Below are 15,559 nucleotides of genomic sequence, written 5' to 3' on the forward strand. Positions count from 1 at the left end.
AAGCGGAATGAGCAGAGTCAACTGTGGACTAAAACAGGAGCAGGCTGAGACATGTACAGCTAGGCAGTAGTGCACACGGAGGTAGGTGTGGGGTGGATACAGGCTGGCAAATGTATGGAAAAGGAGTAATGCAGGCAGAAGTAGGTGTGGGGTTGATCCAGGATGGCAGATTATGGAAAAGGAGTGATGTAGCCAGAGGTAGGTGGGTGGATGCAGGCTGGCAGATGTATGGCATAGGATTGATATAGACAGAGGTAGATATGGATGTAGGTTGGCAGATGTATGTAAATGGAGTGATGCAGCCAGAGGTAGGTGCAGGATGGATCCAGGCTGGCAGATGTATGGAAAATGAGTGATACAGACAGAAGTAGGTGGGTGGATGCAGGCTGGCAGATGTATGGGGAAGGATTGATGCAGGAAGAGGTAGGTGTGGCATGGATTCAGGCTGGAAGATGTATGGAAAAGGATTAATGCAGAAAGAGGTACGTGTGGCATGGATTCAGACTGGCAGATGTATGGGAAGTCTTTTGTGTCACTGAAGAATGTAAGCACTCAATAAGTCATTACACATGCACTGTCCCTCTTTTTTCCACTCAGGCATCCATTCATCCATCCACTGGCTCAATCTTGCATCCCCTCTCTGACCCAACAACAAGGAAACACACACATATTGAAGGTAAATAAAAAGAATGCTTAAACACGGTGGGCAAATACTTCCTTAATAACAAAACTAAACATAGCAGCGGTTGTCTGTCTTTGTGGCATTGTACCTATAATATCATTTCTTAAATTTCAAGCATGGCTGCCACGTTTAGGACCATCATGGAGAGGTAGAACAATGATACACAGTGGACAACAGCATTCCATAATGGTCACCAGGTTAGAGGAAGTGGCCGGGCGGTAGGTGGCACACTGCATATGAAATGAATGGCAATCAAGCAGCCAGTTAGCACTGTCTGGGGAGATATAGTATGCGCTTAAGAAAAGTTTAAATAAAAAGTAAATAAATTAAAGGGGAACTATAAAAGGAGAAAGCTGAGAATATATGGACTGGCCTCTAGCCCGGATACTGTAACACATTTATTTTCTGGTGTTCCGAAAGTTTTGTAATTCCCACTGCATGAGTGCCAATGACTGATCTTGACTGAACCACTACCTGTAGTGTTGCGCTCTAGTCCTAACGGTCGCGTGATGACGCAACACGCAAGGACGTGAGGGCGGACGATGTGTGCATGCGCGAGAGGCGATGTGCGCATGTGCGAGCGACTGGAGCGCAGATAGAGTAAGACGCTTGGTGCTCTTCTTGCGGTGCTCTGTAATTAAATAAATAGACTTCCCTCGAACCTCAGCGTCAGTGTCATCTATGAAGAGGTGAAGAACCCTAACTTCACACTACCATCTCCAGTACGCTGTTGTGGGTGAAATGACAGTGTAAATGAGACTCAGACAGCCTAATGACAGTAGAGGCTGACCCAACGGCATTCTATGTATCTATACATATATATACATACATATATAAATTGATGTGTGCATTATTTATGTTTTTTATCGTCAGTATGCCCTAGCCAACCATTGCAATCCACTTGCGGACTTTGGTGACTGCAGCCAAATTCCACCAATCACTGCATGGTGGAATTTGTATCCCACAAGTCTCCAGAAATGTGAGCCGGTGAGTCCGAGTGAGATTTGGCATCAAATTCCAAAATTAAAGTTCTCTATCTGATAAGAGGATCTAACAGTCTCACAGTGGAAATCTTCTATAATGCAAGGTTTGTCGGAAAGTGTAACCAAAACCAAACCACTTGCCTCTATGGTAATCTGGGAGATTCCATTTAGCAAAATACCTATCTTTAGGCATTTTTACGGAGTCAGGACCATCAACCCTGAAATGCCTATTAAATTTAACATACGCTTACAGAATGAATGTCAGGCTTACTGCCTTTAGTGTAACTTTTCATAATAAACAGCCAGTAAATAACCTCTATCATTTGGCTTGTCACCATAACCAATATAGATGCTACTGTGTTCGGTATAAGCTTTCCCACATGGCAACCATCAGGTTGTAATAAAATGCAAATACCTGCAAAATTACAGTTGCCAAACAATATAAAATAATAAGGATAGTCATACTGCAACTCTTCAAAATCCAACAGCCCTTGCATTCTATGGTAATCTGTGAGATTCTGCACAAAAAGACAGCTCCACAGAGGGAAGGGAAGGGGGACAATGACCGCTCCAGTTGGATGATGATAACAACTCGTCCATTTCTTCAAACATCAGGTTCATACTTCCAGTTAGTGGATGGAAGGTGAGGCTCCCATACACAGGAACCAGAGCAGTCATTTCCAGAGAGGCAGCATGAGGCTCAGTTAGCTTCCATAATTCAGCTTGAGGCTCAGTTAGCTTCCATAATTCAGAAAAAGAGGAAGTTGAACCTAGCTAGAGAGAAGTGGGAGGAGGCGAAACCCAGAGAAAATGTGGCAGCAAAAATGAAGAAGATGCTGAGATGTCAAGGGGTGGTTGGCGTGCTCCCAGGCTTCCCAAGGGAACACTTCCCCTCTTTATAGAAGGGGACGACATGGACAGATGGCGGATTGCATTTGAGGGGACCACTTTAATTTTTGGGGTTCCCTTGTGGGAATTGATTTCAATAGCTGGGAGCAATAGGCTCCTGCCCATACATGAGGAAATGTCTAGTCAGGAAATTTGGGCTTAGCATTTTGTTGGGAGACAGGTTCAGATGGTAAGCTGGTTATCGCTGAGGGTGGTAGAAGGTGTTTCTACTCCATTCAGGTAAATGGGATCCATGCCATTGGCCTGCGAGACACATGTGCCATGTGCCAGTCACAATATAGTGAGTGACAGGTTGGTGTCAACAAACATGTATGTGCCAGGAGAGACTAGAAGAGTGGGGTAGCCTCAGGTGAGGTCACCAACAAACCTGTACCTATAGTGCCCCAAGAATGGGTGGGTTCCCTTACCTGGTTTGAGGTGGTAGTCAGTGCAGATGGTCTCCTGGGCAACCTCCCAAAGGTTGGTCTGATCCCAAAGTCAGGCGGTCGGCCGCAGGGTGCCCATCAAACCCAAAGTTCCTGGGGAGCCATTTCCTACAGTTAGGAGACAGGGTCACAAAAGAAAAGAAAAAAGAAGAGGAAAAGTGACCCAGAGTTCCAGTAGGCCAGGGGTGTTCTGTTCCAGTAAGGGAGAAACCCAAAGTTGGAACTCATGAAGCTTTACCTGACCCTAAGGAAGTTCTCAGAAGTCAAGCAGCTGTCAAGCAGCAAAGAGTCACCCATGCACTAACAGAAGGGAGAATGGAGATAGGGTGTATGCCACAAGATGTGGAAACACCCACTCTAAACAGTAGGAGAGGTTCCCGGAATGCACAGTTGCCCATAACGCAGATCAGCCACCTGAGAGCTTAGGGCCTGGCTCTGGACAGCTGTCAGTAGCATCTGCTGGGTGCTGACCTTCATGGCAGCACTGTATTTGGCATAGGAGGCAAATCCTATTTGCAAAAGTAAGATAGGCCCCCTGACCCTGTTGGTCATGGTGGGGTTGCTCAAGTGTTGAATGACTTCTGTGGGTAAAGTAGATATTGCACTATCAAGGTTAGGGGGAAGGGAGGAAGAAAATGAAACAGCTGTGATGAAGTTTCAGTTTACAATGGGTCATGTTACTGTAGAGATGGGTCAGCTTCCCAGAGGACACTGACCATAGCAGGAGGATGTAAGGCAGAGTAAGCCATGCAATGGTACAGCCTGTTTTCTTCACTTTCGTCCTCGCCTAACAGACAGACTAAGGTACCGCTCCCAAAGTTGGACTGAGTGCCCTGAACTGTTGGTTTTGAGGGGTTGTGTGAGCAACCAGGACCGGTTTTCAGTCTCCCTCCACTTTTTGCCCCCATTTTGACTACTAGGTGCTGGTTTTCTGACTCTGGCTGCACACTGGGCTCTGCTGACCAGACCCAGAGTCCGTGCTCGGATTAAAAGTACATGGTAATTAGGTATAATTACAATTGGTTCTGACAACCTACCCGTATGTCCCTAGTGTATGGTAGGGCATGTAGGTTTAGAGGCCCAGCAGATTTAGTGCACTTAAGTGTGCACTACGGAGGTGCATGCTGTCATTTTAAAAGCCTTGCAGGCTGATTTTAAATCGAAAATATATGCAAAATCGACTTTGGAATTAAAAGTACTTCCAAAGTTTCAAACAACCTTATTTTTACATTTGTCACCCCTAAGGTCTTATAAACTGATGTTGGATTTTTATTGCATATTGCGTCCTACTTATTTAATGTATTTGTCGTTAAATGCTTTAACACATGCCTCCTTAGTGAAAACTGCCTGCTCATTGCCAGTTACCAATGGTTGAGCAAGTGAATCATTCATTGAGACCTTGAATGAACCCTTTATTGTGTTTCTGGCCTTATTACTAGTGGTAGGTCCCTACTTATCACTACTAATAATCCACTTTCCAACGATGCTGTATTCCGTATTAATGGGTCTCACCTTTTTAAGTGAGGAAGGACATTATTGCTTTTTGCACAGTGATAGTGAAATTGGTGAACAGCAAAACAGAAGATCATAACTGTTTGCAAATCATGCTTGTTCCAGGCTGCTTGGAGCCATGCATCACAATTCGTATAATGAAGAAGTCTCACAATGATTAGCCTGAAGGGACGCAAGCTACAAGGTCTCTGACCAGCACTTGGTGTGTCCACTTCACCACATACATGGCAAAAAAAAGTGTCTCTTCTCAACATGTCCAGCTGCAAGTTTTCTATATCTAATTTAATGTTTCCTGTGTTGTTGGATTCAGACCGGATGTTATGACAAATATCTTGGTATTTGGCCTCAGGGCATTCAACAGCATGGCTCTAAGAAAAGCTTTGGGCCCTTGCACCCATATTTTTTACAAAGTAAACACTGCTTTCAGACTATCAAGATGGGAGTTCCCAGCATGGGGAGCAGAAACAGCCCCTACTCTTACAGCCTGGAAAAGAGACCTGGACTGGTGTTGTGGAGCGGAGCGGGTTATCTACCAGAGCTGGGGCTGCCCTCCTAAAGGGGAAAAGATCTGGAGTGCATGGGCCGAATATAGAGAACTTTGAAGCAAGCCCTGTGAACTGATATGTGTTGATGTGGGAGACAGGATGCTAGTGTTTGTGGTGGGGGAGTGTGGGTGTCTCATGGTGGGGATCGCCGACGGGATACATATTAAGAACTGTGAGCTTGTCTCAGCGATCTCTCCTTAAATGCCAGTTGTATATGGGTATTGAACTGAAGCTTGTTTTTGTTTAATAAAAAGACTTTAAAAAAATTTAAAAGATGGATGTTACACTGATATATAGCTGAGCTTTAATTACACGTGATCCCTGTTACAAAAATAGTTTAGCATCAGATACAAAACCCATTCTGACATTTGCTCAGGCTGTTTTTCTGCTTTTACATTAATTTGTAACTTAACACAAAATATTAAGCGCAAAAAGACGGCATGTACCCATTCTTGTGTGCAATGTTTCCAGATGTCTTCCCATTTGTCCTCCAAAATACGGTCCGCTCCATCATGGTTGGCCTGAACTTGTGACTTTCTCCCATTCGAGCACAACCAGATGACCAAGTGTGTGCTTTTAGGTGTAAAACTTACCTACAACTTTGAAATTGTGCGTCTTCAGTTCTATTGATTGAATTTTGCCTCTCTGGTCTCATTTTATTTATTAACATAATCTCTATTCATGTAAATTTGTTTGCGATATTTCGTGTGTTGTATTTTAATTTTACCATGGGTGTGTTTAATGAATACTTAACACTTTACCTCTAAGTAAAGTCTGGCTGTTTTACACCAAGCTACTAGAGGGGTAATCATAGATTGAGTGACTTTTGTTGCTCAACAGGACAAGGATTGTGATGGTTGCTTCAGTAAGTTTTCGCCACCCTCAACCAATAATCCAGTTTCTTGCACTATATGTTCCCACTCAAAAATTAGCGCTTATTAAATACAATAAGGTAACCCAATGTAATCCATTGAGAGAGATATGTCTTACTGTAGTGAAAAAAAATTTGCGAGTTTTCAATATCAGAACATATACAACTTAAAAACACGTCCTACGTTTTAAATACAGTGCACCCGGCTTCTTAGGCCCTACCTTAGGGGTGGCTTGTATGTATTAAAAATGAAGGTTTAGGCCTGTCAAAAGGGTTATTTTGCCAGGTCGAACTAGCAGTTTTAAAATTGGAACACATACTGCAGTGGCAGGCCAGAGACATGTTTTAAAGTGCTATTGAAGTGGGTGGCAGATCGAGTGCTGCCTTCCAACTAGTAGCATTTAATTTATAGTATATTTCTATATTAGGGACATATAAGTAAATTGAATATGACAATCAGGTGTAAGTGTTCAGTAAGATGTTGCAGTCTGTCTGAGTCTAGTCCAGGTTGAATCGGTAATATTGAGGGCCTAATCTTTTGTATCAAACTTACGCCCTCCTTTCCTTTTGCTGGTTTATAAGTCATCGGACTGCTCTAATAGCTGTCTTCCAGAGCTATGTGACGTCATCTGCCCAATTGTTCTGGAAGATTTTAACACGCATGTCGATGTCTTGAACTGCCTTCAGGCGTCCCAGCTAACTCTGACTTCAGCTGGCCTCAACCTAACCCAGTTATTTATCTCCTCAGCCCATCGAACGGGCCATATTTTGGACTTAATCTTTTCAAGCATCAACAGTCTGTGAACTGAGGCCCCCGTACCTCTGCTATGGACTGATACTTTTCTAATACCATTCAGCTTTTGAAACGAGGGCTACTAGTCAATGAGTCTCAAACTATCGGAAAAGGGGAGGAACTAGCAGAAAGTTACAAAGGAAGCCTATGGGTCCGCCTTTCAAGTGACCTTGATGTCCCTTATGGGTAATCCCAACAGCTTTCGATGCACATTATTCTATGGATCGCTAATGCTCTGGATAAGCTGGCCCCTTTAAAAACAGTTATAATCAATAGAGCAAAGCCATCTGCCCCTTGGTTCTCTGATGAAATTAGATTAGAGAAAAGCCTTTGTGAGAGTCTGGAGCGCAGCAGGAGAAGGTCTTACGATCCCACATCAGAAATCTCCTATAAGGAGGCCCTGAAAAAATTTTGCAAGCTCATGCGAAAGACTTTAGACCCTGACACCATTGAAAGACTTTAGACCCTGACACCATTCGTTTAATCATGGATTTGAAATCCCTAGGTCTGTACCAGAAGGTGATAGGACCCACACATATTGCAGGTCGCACTCTGGACCTAGATTTCAATAATGAACCCAATATCAGGGATCACCCCATCCCATCAAATTAAATTTTCAAGCAGGATTTTCTATGAAGGTCATGACCTCAGCCATAAAGTTAAGTAGGCCACGGAAGAAAGTTGACCTAGTCACCTTCACCTCACATTTTTGCACTCCCTCCTCAACGGATCAATCAATCTGGATGAGACCTTAGTAGCCTTTCAAAGTGCCATCTCTCAAACATTGGATAATCTGGCCCCTTCATAATGGGCAATTCCCCAAGTATAAAATAAAGTTGGCCCCATGATTTACTGATTCCCTGAGGATTGAAAAGACTGCTTGTAGGAAACTGCAACGTAAATGGAGGTCATCAAAAAAGAATTAGGACAGATTAACCTACAAAAAGGCTCACAGATGATATCTTAACAACATCAAAGTTGCCAAGAAAGCACATATTATAAATAGCATTGAAAATGCAGCTAACACACAAAAAGAATTGCATAAGATCTTACACAATTCACTAATCCCAAATCTTGTGAGGAACCTATCCTCGCCTCACAAGAAGATTTGGTAGAAGAATTGGCTAAATTCTTCGATGAAAAAATGACGAAAATGTACAACACATTTGCAAAGGAGAATACAGATGAAGAGAAAATGGAGCATAGCATGGAGGAAAGTATTTGTCCAGTATTACTGGAGGAATTCACTACGGTAATGCAAAATTAAGTTAGCGCTTTGATAAACAGAGTTAAGTCAAGATCTTCAGAAGACTTTGCACCTCCTCATATTATGTCCACCTTGGCCACTGCCCTCCTACACAGTCTTACTGACCTGTTTAATCTTTCATTGAACATGGAACTAGTCTCAACAAAATTAAAATCGGCTAGGTAGAGGTCTTAGACAATACAAGACTTTCCATTGATGTACACGCAGCAATGCTGGTCTTATTGGATCTATCAGCTGCGTTCAACACCATATACCATGCAGTCTTACCTTAGAGACTGGAAGACATTGGTGTCAGCGGTAAAGCTTTGGGCTTGCTTAAAGAACTTTCTGAGTGGATGTACTCAGACGGTGCAGTTCTTTTGTCTCCAGAACCATATCCCTGAACAGGAGAGTGCCACAGGTATCTGCATTAAGCCCCACTCTTTGTAATATCGACATGGCACCACTCACACAAGTGATAAAATGATATGGTTTCGAGGTCATCTCTTACGCAGATGACACTCAGCTTGTCATCACAATGGGACAAAATCTGGAAGATACTAAAGTAAGATTTCAAGACTGCAAGGATCATATTGCTACATGGATGCAGCAGAATTGTCTGCAACTTAACGCAATAAAAACATAGGTTTTACTGTTTGAGAAAGCCCACTCGATCTCGTTGGAACACTGGTGGCCTACAAGTTTGGGTATAGTTCCAACTCCAAAGGCAGTGGTGAGAAACCTAGGAATTTTTGTGGATGAGAAATTGTCCATGAAGGAACATGAAACTAACACCACTAGTTCATGTTTTGGCCTAATGCATGCTTTAAGAGACGCATTTCAATGGACACCACTTCAATCAAGAAATTCCCTAGTCCAATCCCTTATAATTAGTCGCCTGGACTCCGGGAATACGTTAATGGCCCTAATGAACGAAAGACTGTTCAAAAACCTTCAGGTGGTCCAAAATACTGCAGCACGTTTATGCCATCTTCCACCTCTATCGCCTTCAGTACCCATCCTAGAAGCCTACACTGGCTGCCTATAAAAAAGGGAACACGATTTAAACTTCTCTGTTTGGTCCACAAATCCCTTTATCGGACTGGACCTCAGTATTTACAGAAAAAACGTAGTTAGTATACTCTCACTAGGAGTCTATGGTCCTGTGGGAAATATTCGTTTGTCTCCTTGATGGGTTTATGCACTCCATAAGTCACCAGACATGCTCTCAGTCACTCATCTTTGCACTCATGCATCCTTTCATCAATCCAATGATTCATTTTTGAATTCACCCTCTGACACCACAACAATAAAACATCCACAAATTCACTTATTCAGGATAAATTAAATGAATATAAGTAGAAAAACTAAAACATGCTGTTATCTAAACACGGCAAGCAGTTCTGATACTGAAGCGCACCCATTTTCAGGCGGATGAACACACATGATTAGAAAATGCTGTCATTCATGGGGAAAGGGAGCTAATGACTGACGCAGACTGAACCATTACCCAATGTAGTTGTTATGGATGGAAGCAGTGTGTAAATGCCAATCAGACAGACCAATGGCAGAACAAAACTGAGCCAAAAGGCCTTCTATGTAGCCATATGAATATATATTTAGACCTATGCATGTATGTATTATGTAATGATTTTTTTATTGTTACATCATCTTAGCAGAGAGCTAAGACAAGATTCTAGCATTAATCAGTATAGTATAAATCTTCTCCCCTTAGGGTTAGTCAGAGACAGTAACCAACACCTAAAACATTATCTACAAAGATAATTTATGAAACTTCCGGTAATATGGTAATGATCTATAGCCTTTCATAACAATCCACCCTGAAATTACTATTGTTTCTAACATAAGATTTTCATAATCAATATATCTGACGTAAGGCATTTATAATAACTTTTCATAATAAATAGATCAGCCATATGGCAACCAAAATATTTTTCCTGGTGAACCAATCAGGCCTGTACCTGTTATCATTGTTTTATTACCATAACCAACTGTGGTCTCCTGTACCAAGCATCAGCTTTCCCACAAAAAACCACCAGGGACAGAGTCATAAAATTTCATAGTTGTTGTATACTGTATATATTGTTCCTGTATATATTATTCCTGACACGAGATGGCACGTGGCCTTAATCGTGACATCTCGTGTCAATCGCTTTCTGTTATGCACATGCACAAGCCACTGCATCTTTCGAATATGTATCTCTGTCATGAGTTGAGAATGATGTGGCATTAACTGTTAGACTGGACTTACTCCAGACGTGTTCCCATTAAACTCTTCTCATCAAGCTTCCTGTGTCCTCCAGTCTTTCCTACACTGGCGACGAGGGAAAAAAGACTTTATCTTTCTACTCTAAGAAGATTTCTTCATTGAATTTTAAAAGGAAAGCTAATTTTTAACGTTTAATTTATTTTGATCTTCTGGAACTCCTTGAATTTTACAGCGCCTCAGGCGGATCTCTACAACGACTCAAGCGACACCCGCTCCCGCTCTCAAAGGGATAGCCTCCTTCACAACTCTGTTGAATCTTTTAACCTGGCCATTGGCTTCAGGATGGAACACAGCAATTTTGTTGTGCGTAATCCCACATTTGGTGATAAAACATTGAAAATCCTTGCTGGTAAATTGTGGTCCATTGTCAGTCACTAATTCTTCTGGGATTCCTTCCCTACAGAAAACCTCATCCAAAAACTCCACTACAGTTCTAGTTGTTATCTCCCTAACCATTTTTACCTCTGGCCATTTTGAGAAATAATCTATCAAAACCATGCCAAATTTCTCATGTTCAGGTAAAACGGAAAATGGACCAATGAAGTCAAGACCTAACTTTCGCCAAGGACCGAAAGGACACTCCACAGGACAAGGTTCAGGACGTAAAGGGACAGCAGACTTATCACTGTTGGCGCATTCTGAGCATTTTTGGACATAGTGTTCCACACAACTGTCCACTCCTGGCCACCAAAAGAAATCTTTTATGCGTCTCCTGGTAAACGAGATTCCTAAATGCCCCTCATGGGCAATACCAATGATAGTATCTCTCAAGGAAAAAGGAGGAATGAATTTATCACCTCTCATGAGAACCCCATTTTCGATTGCTAACTCATCCTGAACTTTGGCATAACTCATCATCTCACCTGAAAACTTCCTTTGTTCTGGCCATCCTTGTAAAATATAGTTTTTAACCTGAGTTAATTCAATACTCTTCTCCATTTCTCTTACCCAGGACTCCTTACTCAAATCAAACTTCTCCCCATACACTAACATAATGTCTTGCGAAGTGAAAGCTACTTCACACTCATCATCATCACAAGGAACATCACAAGAAGTGTGCAACCTGGACATGCAATCAGCATGAATGTTAGTTTTCCCTTTTACATATACCATCTCAAAATGAAAGGATTGTAGTCTGGATGCCAATCTGGCCAGGCGAGCCGATAAAGTTCGACCTCCACCTGGTGCCACCTGTGTAAATAAGAGGCTTATGGTCAGTCTTAATAGTGAATTTTGTTCCCCACAAGAATGTTTTAAAGTGTTCAGCTGCCCAAACTGACGCCAATAGCTCTCTTTCAATAACTGAATAGTGTTTTTCAGCATCCCTTAAGGCCCTTGAAGCATAGGCAATTATCCATTCTTTTCCGCAGTCATTCTGCATGAGCACAGCCCCTAACCCTGTGCTACTTGCATCAACCATTCATTTACAGGAAGGGAGGTGTGTTGTATACTGTATATATTGTTCCTGTATATATTATTCCTGACACGAGATGGCACGTGGCCTTACTCGTGACATCTCGTGTCAATCGCTTTCTGTTATGCACATGCACAAGCCACTGCATCTTTCGAATATGTATCTCTGTCATGAGTTGAGAATGATGTGGCATTAACTGTTAGACTGGACTTACTCCAGACGTGTTCCCATTAAACTCTTCTCATCAAGCTTCCTGTGTCCTCCAGTCTTTCCTACAATAGTATACACAATTACATTTGGCAAAGCGAAACTCTCTCTCTCTCTCTCTCTCTCTCGCTCACTCTCTCTCTCTCTCCTAAGAGGGCCTTACAAGGATTCTGACAGTACAAATAGTTTGCATCCAGTTTGTCAGAGGGGCTTACCAGCACCAAAACTCTTGGACACTATGGTAATCTGTGAGGTTCCATGTCACACAATACCTATCCGTAGCCTTTAATACGGATTAATAACAATCTACACTTAAATACCTATTTACTTTAACATATTCTTTTCACAATCCACATGTAAGGCTTACTGCCTTTATCGTAACTTTTTGTTCTAAATAATCTGGCCTATGACCTTTATCACTGGCGTGTCATCATAATCAAATCAAACCTACTTTGTTGGTTCACAAGCCTTTCTACAGGGCAACCATAAGGAATACCATAATAAAATTCAAAATATATAGAAAATACAATTGTCAAATAAAATGAAATAATACAGTCTAATAAGGGTCACCATAGTGGAAATCATATATCTACGCTGTTTGTTCAGGTGGATCACCAACACCAAAACCATTGCCCAACACATGAAATATTCCATGTAACATAATGCCTGCCTACAGACTTTAGCACAGTGTAATAACAATTGACTCTTAAACGCCTATTGCCATTAATACATGCTTTTCACAATAAGTAGGTCAGCCCTACTGACCTTGTCAGAAAATGTTATAATAAACAGATCAAAGCCATAAAATCTGGCAAGACTTTTCCTCATGAACTGATGAATCCTTTACCCTTGAATACTGACTTTACCCACCACCGGTCCAATCAAACACACAGGAACTGGCAAAAATCGTGCTTACATTAATAACATTACAAATATGCAGAAAATAAAGCTTGCAAAACAATATGCAACCCGTCTCTCTCAACAGGGCCCAAGAAGAATTATCACATTGAAAACTATTAAGACTTGCCATAACGAGTGGCCAAAGCTAAATCCGTTGCCCACTGATAATCAGTGAAATTACATATAACAAAATATCTGTCTCTATCCTGTAACACAATGTGATAACAATCGTTAAAGTCTTACTGGCCTTAAGATACACTTTTCACAATTAATAGACTGGACCAACTGTCTGTCATAATGTTTTATAATAAGCAGAAAAGACCTACCATCAGACACACAGTCATAAAGTTAGAAAGGTGTACAAATTACAGTTGACTAAGCAAAATACTATCTCTCCTAAGAGAGCCTAACAAGCATCCTCACATAGCAAACCTTCTATGTTCATGGTTTGCCACACTGAGTGACCAACATCACTGCCTATCATGGTAATCTGTGACATCCTTGTAGGAAAATACCTATCTGTAGGTTTAAGTAGTAGCAATCCACCCCTAAATACCAATCGACTTTAACATATACTATCAAAATAAATATGTCAGGCCTAGCTCCATTATAACATTTCATAATAAATAGCCCAGGCCTTTAGCCATGAACAACGACTTGCACCATAATCAACTCAGTCCTGCTGTAATAACTCTTAACTTTGCCACAAGCCAAAATGTACAATACAAGCAGTATTTTTAGTGGAAGCAGATGACTTCGGCCGAATCAAATGCTATACCCAGGAAAACCTACATGTGGGTCGAGCCTCAGCCACTGTCTCAGTGGGAGTCTGAAAGCTTTTTTATTGTTAATCACAAGAAGCAAGGTGGCAGTTGCATTGCTAGCCAGACCTAAAAGTCCATGTAGATTAGTTTAGCCCTGGAATCTCAACCATAGAACGACACTTGAAAGTGTAAAGTTAATGGCTGTCCTCCTCCCATCTGTGCTGCTACCAGATAAAAAACACTGTCAATTATCTAGGCTAGATGTAGGCAATTCTATTTGACCACTTCTTAAATACCGAATTTTACCGATTCGGTATTTATGAAGTGGTAAAATAGAGGGGGGGATGTAGGTATTACAGAATCGGTAAATACCAAATCGTTAAGATTCGGTATTTACCGATTCTGTAAATACCGATTCGGTAATGCCCATTGATTCCTATGGGCATTGAAGCCCATAGGAATCAATGGGCATTACCGAATCGGTATTTACTGATTCGGTAAATACCGAATGTTGCAAGGGTGCAGGGGGTGTCACTTTGACACCCTCTAGCACCCCGAATTCAGGCACGTGTGACATGTGGCACACAGACATGCCCTAAGGGCATGTTTGTCTGTCACATGGCATGGGTGTGCATGCACACATGTGCATGCACACCTGGATTCGATATTTTACCACCTAATTGGATTGGGTGGTAAAATACCGATTCTGTAAGGCCTGTGGGACTCAGAAGAGTCCCACCTACATCTGCAAGTTAACGAATCGGTAAAAATACCGATTCGGTATTTTACCGATTCGGTAAATTTACCGATTCGGTAAATTGACCGAATCTGTAAAATAGGGCCACTACATCACAAATGACCATTTACCGGTCAGTAACGGCCGAAATCGGCCGCTACCGGTCGGTAAATGGCCACCTACATCTGGCCCTAAGTTATTTAGCAAACTTTAGTAGCATTACAATGTCAGGTGCGAGTCTCTGAAGGTTCTGACTAAAAGAACTGGATAAACAAAATGCCACAACTGTGTGAAGGACAAGCACTTTTTTGGAAGCGCACTACTTCTGCCAAATCAAAACTTACTCCTGGCTACCTACATATGGGTGGAGGCAAAACCCCTCTTCTAGTAGTATTATTTGAAGGTCTTTTTTGGTTTGATGACATAAGGTACACAGAACTAAAGCGGTCCTGTCAAATCATACCCAAAAACTAAAAATAATGACTTGGAGCTCAGCATTGCACCCAGTAAATAAACAAATCAAGTATCTCATCCCCATTTCAGATCCGTGTTTCTGTTAAATACATTTTCTGTCACTCACAAGCACTCGTTAAATGTGAAGTAACATATTACAAAACTCTGTTGGGTCTGTGGTGCAATATTGAAATAGCCCTTGTGTGTTGTAGCTGTCTGTAGGATGGTTTAGTGTGTTAAATACTTGCTGCTGATATTTACTTTGATGTTAAGGTCAAAGGTTGTATTCTGGCAAACTTTCAATCAGCTTTTCATCTTTCTGTGGTCAGTAATTGAAGTACGATTTAATTTGGTAATGTTAACACTTGTTCTTGTTGGTGCTTACAAATAGCACAAGTTTACTATGAAGGGCATTAGAAAAAAAACGATTAGATCGTGGTCTATGGATGTCAAATGTTGTGTTTGCACAAATGCAGTCAGGCCTAACTTAGAGGCAATGTGTAAAGTACTTATGTTATTTTTTCCCATAGGATGGGTTGAAGCCACAGAAGCCTTCCTCCTTGAAGGAATATGTAGGTGACTGAGTCCTCAATCACTCTTCATATCTTCAGTTTCATATGTAACTTTCAGTTTATTGAACACCCTGTAAGGGCTTATGATCTGTGTGTAGAAGAAATTTAGTTCCCCAAACAAATTGCCTGAATTTTGTCATAGCCCACACTGTAGCTAAAATTTCTTTTTCAATTACAGAGTATCTGACCTCCGATGGAGATAATGAACGTGAGGCAAATGCTATAGTGACCTCTTTACCCAATTCATTGATTTGTGA

This window comes from Lissotriton vulgaris, chromosome 3_1 (assembly GCF_964263255.1).
Source record: "Lissotriton vulgaris chromosome 3_1, aLisVul1.2, whole genome shotgun sequence".
Taxonomy (NCBI): domain Eukaryota; kingdom Metazoa; phylum Chordata; class Amphibia; order Caudata; family Salamandridae; genus Lissotriton; species Lissotriton vulgaris.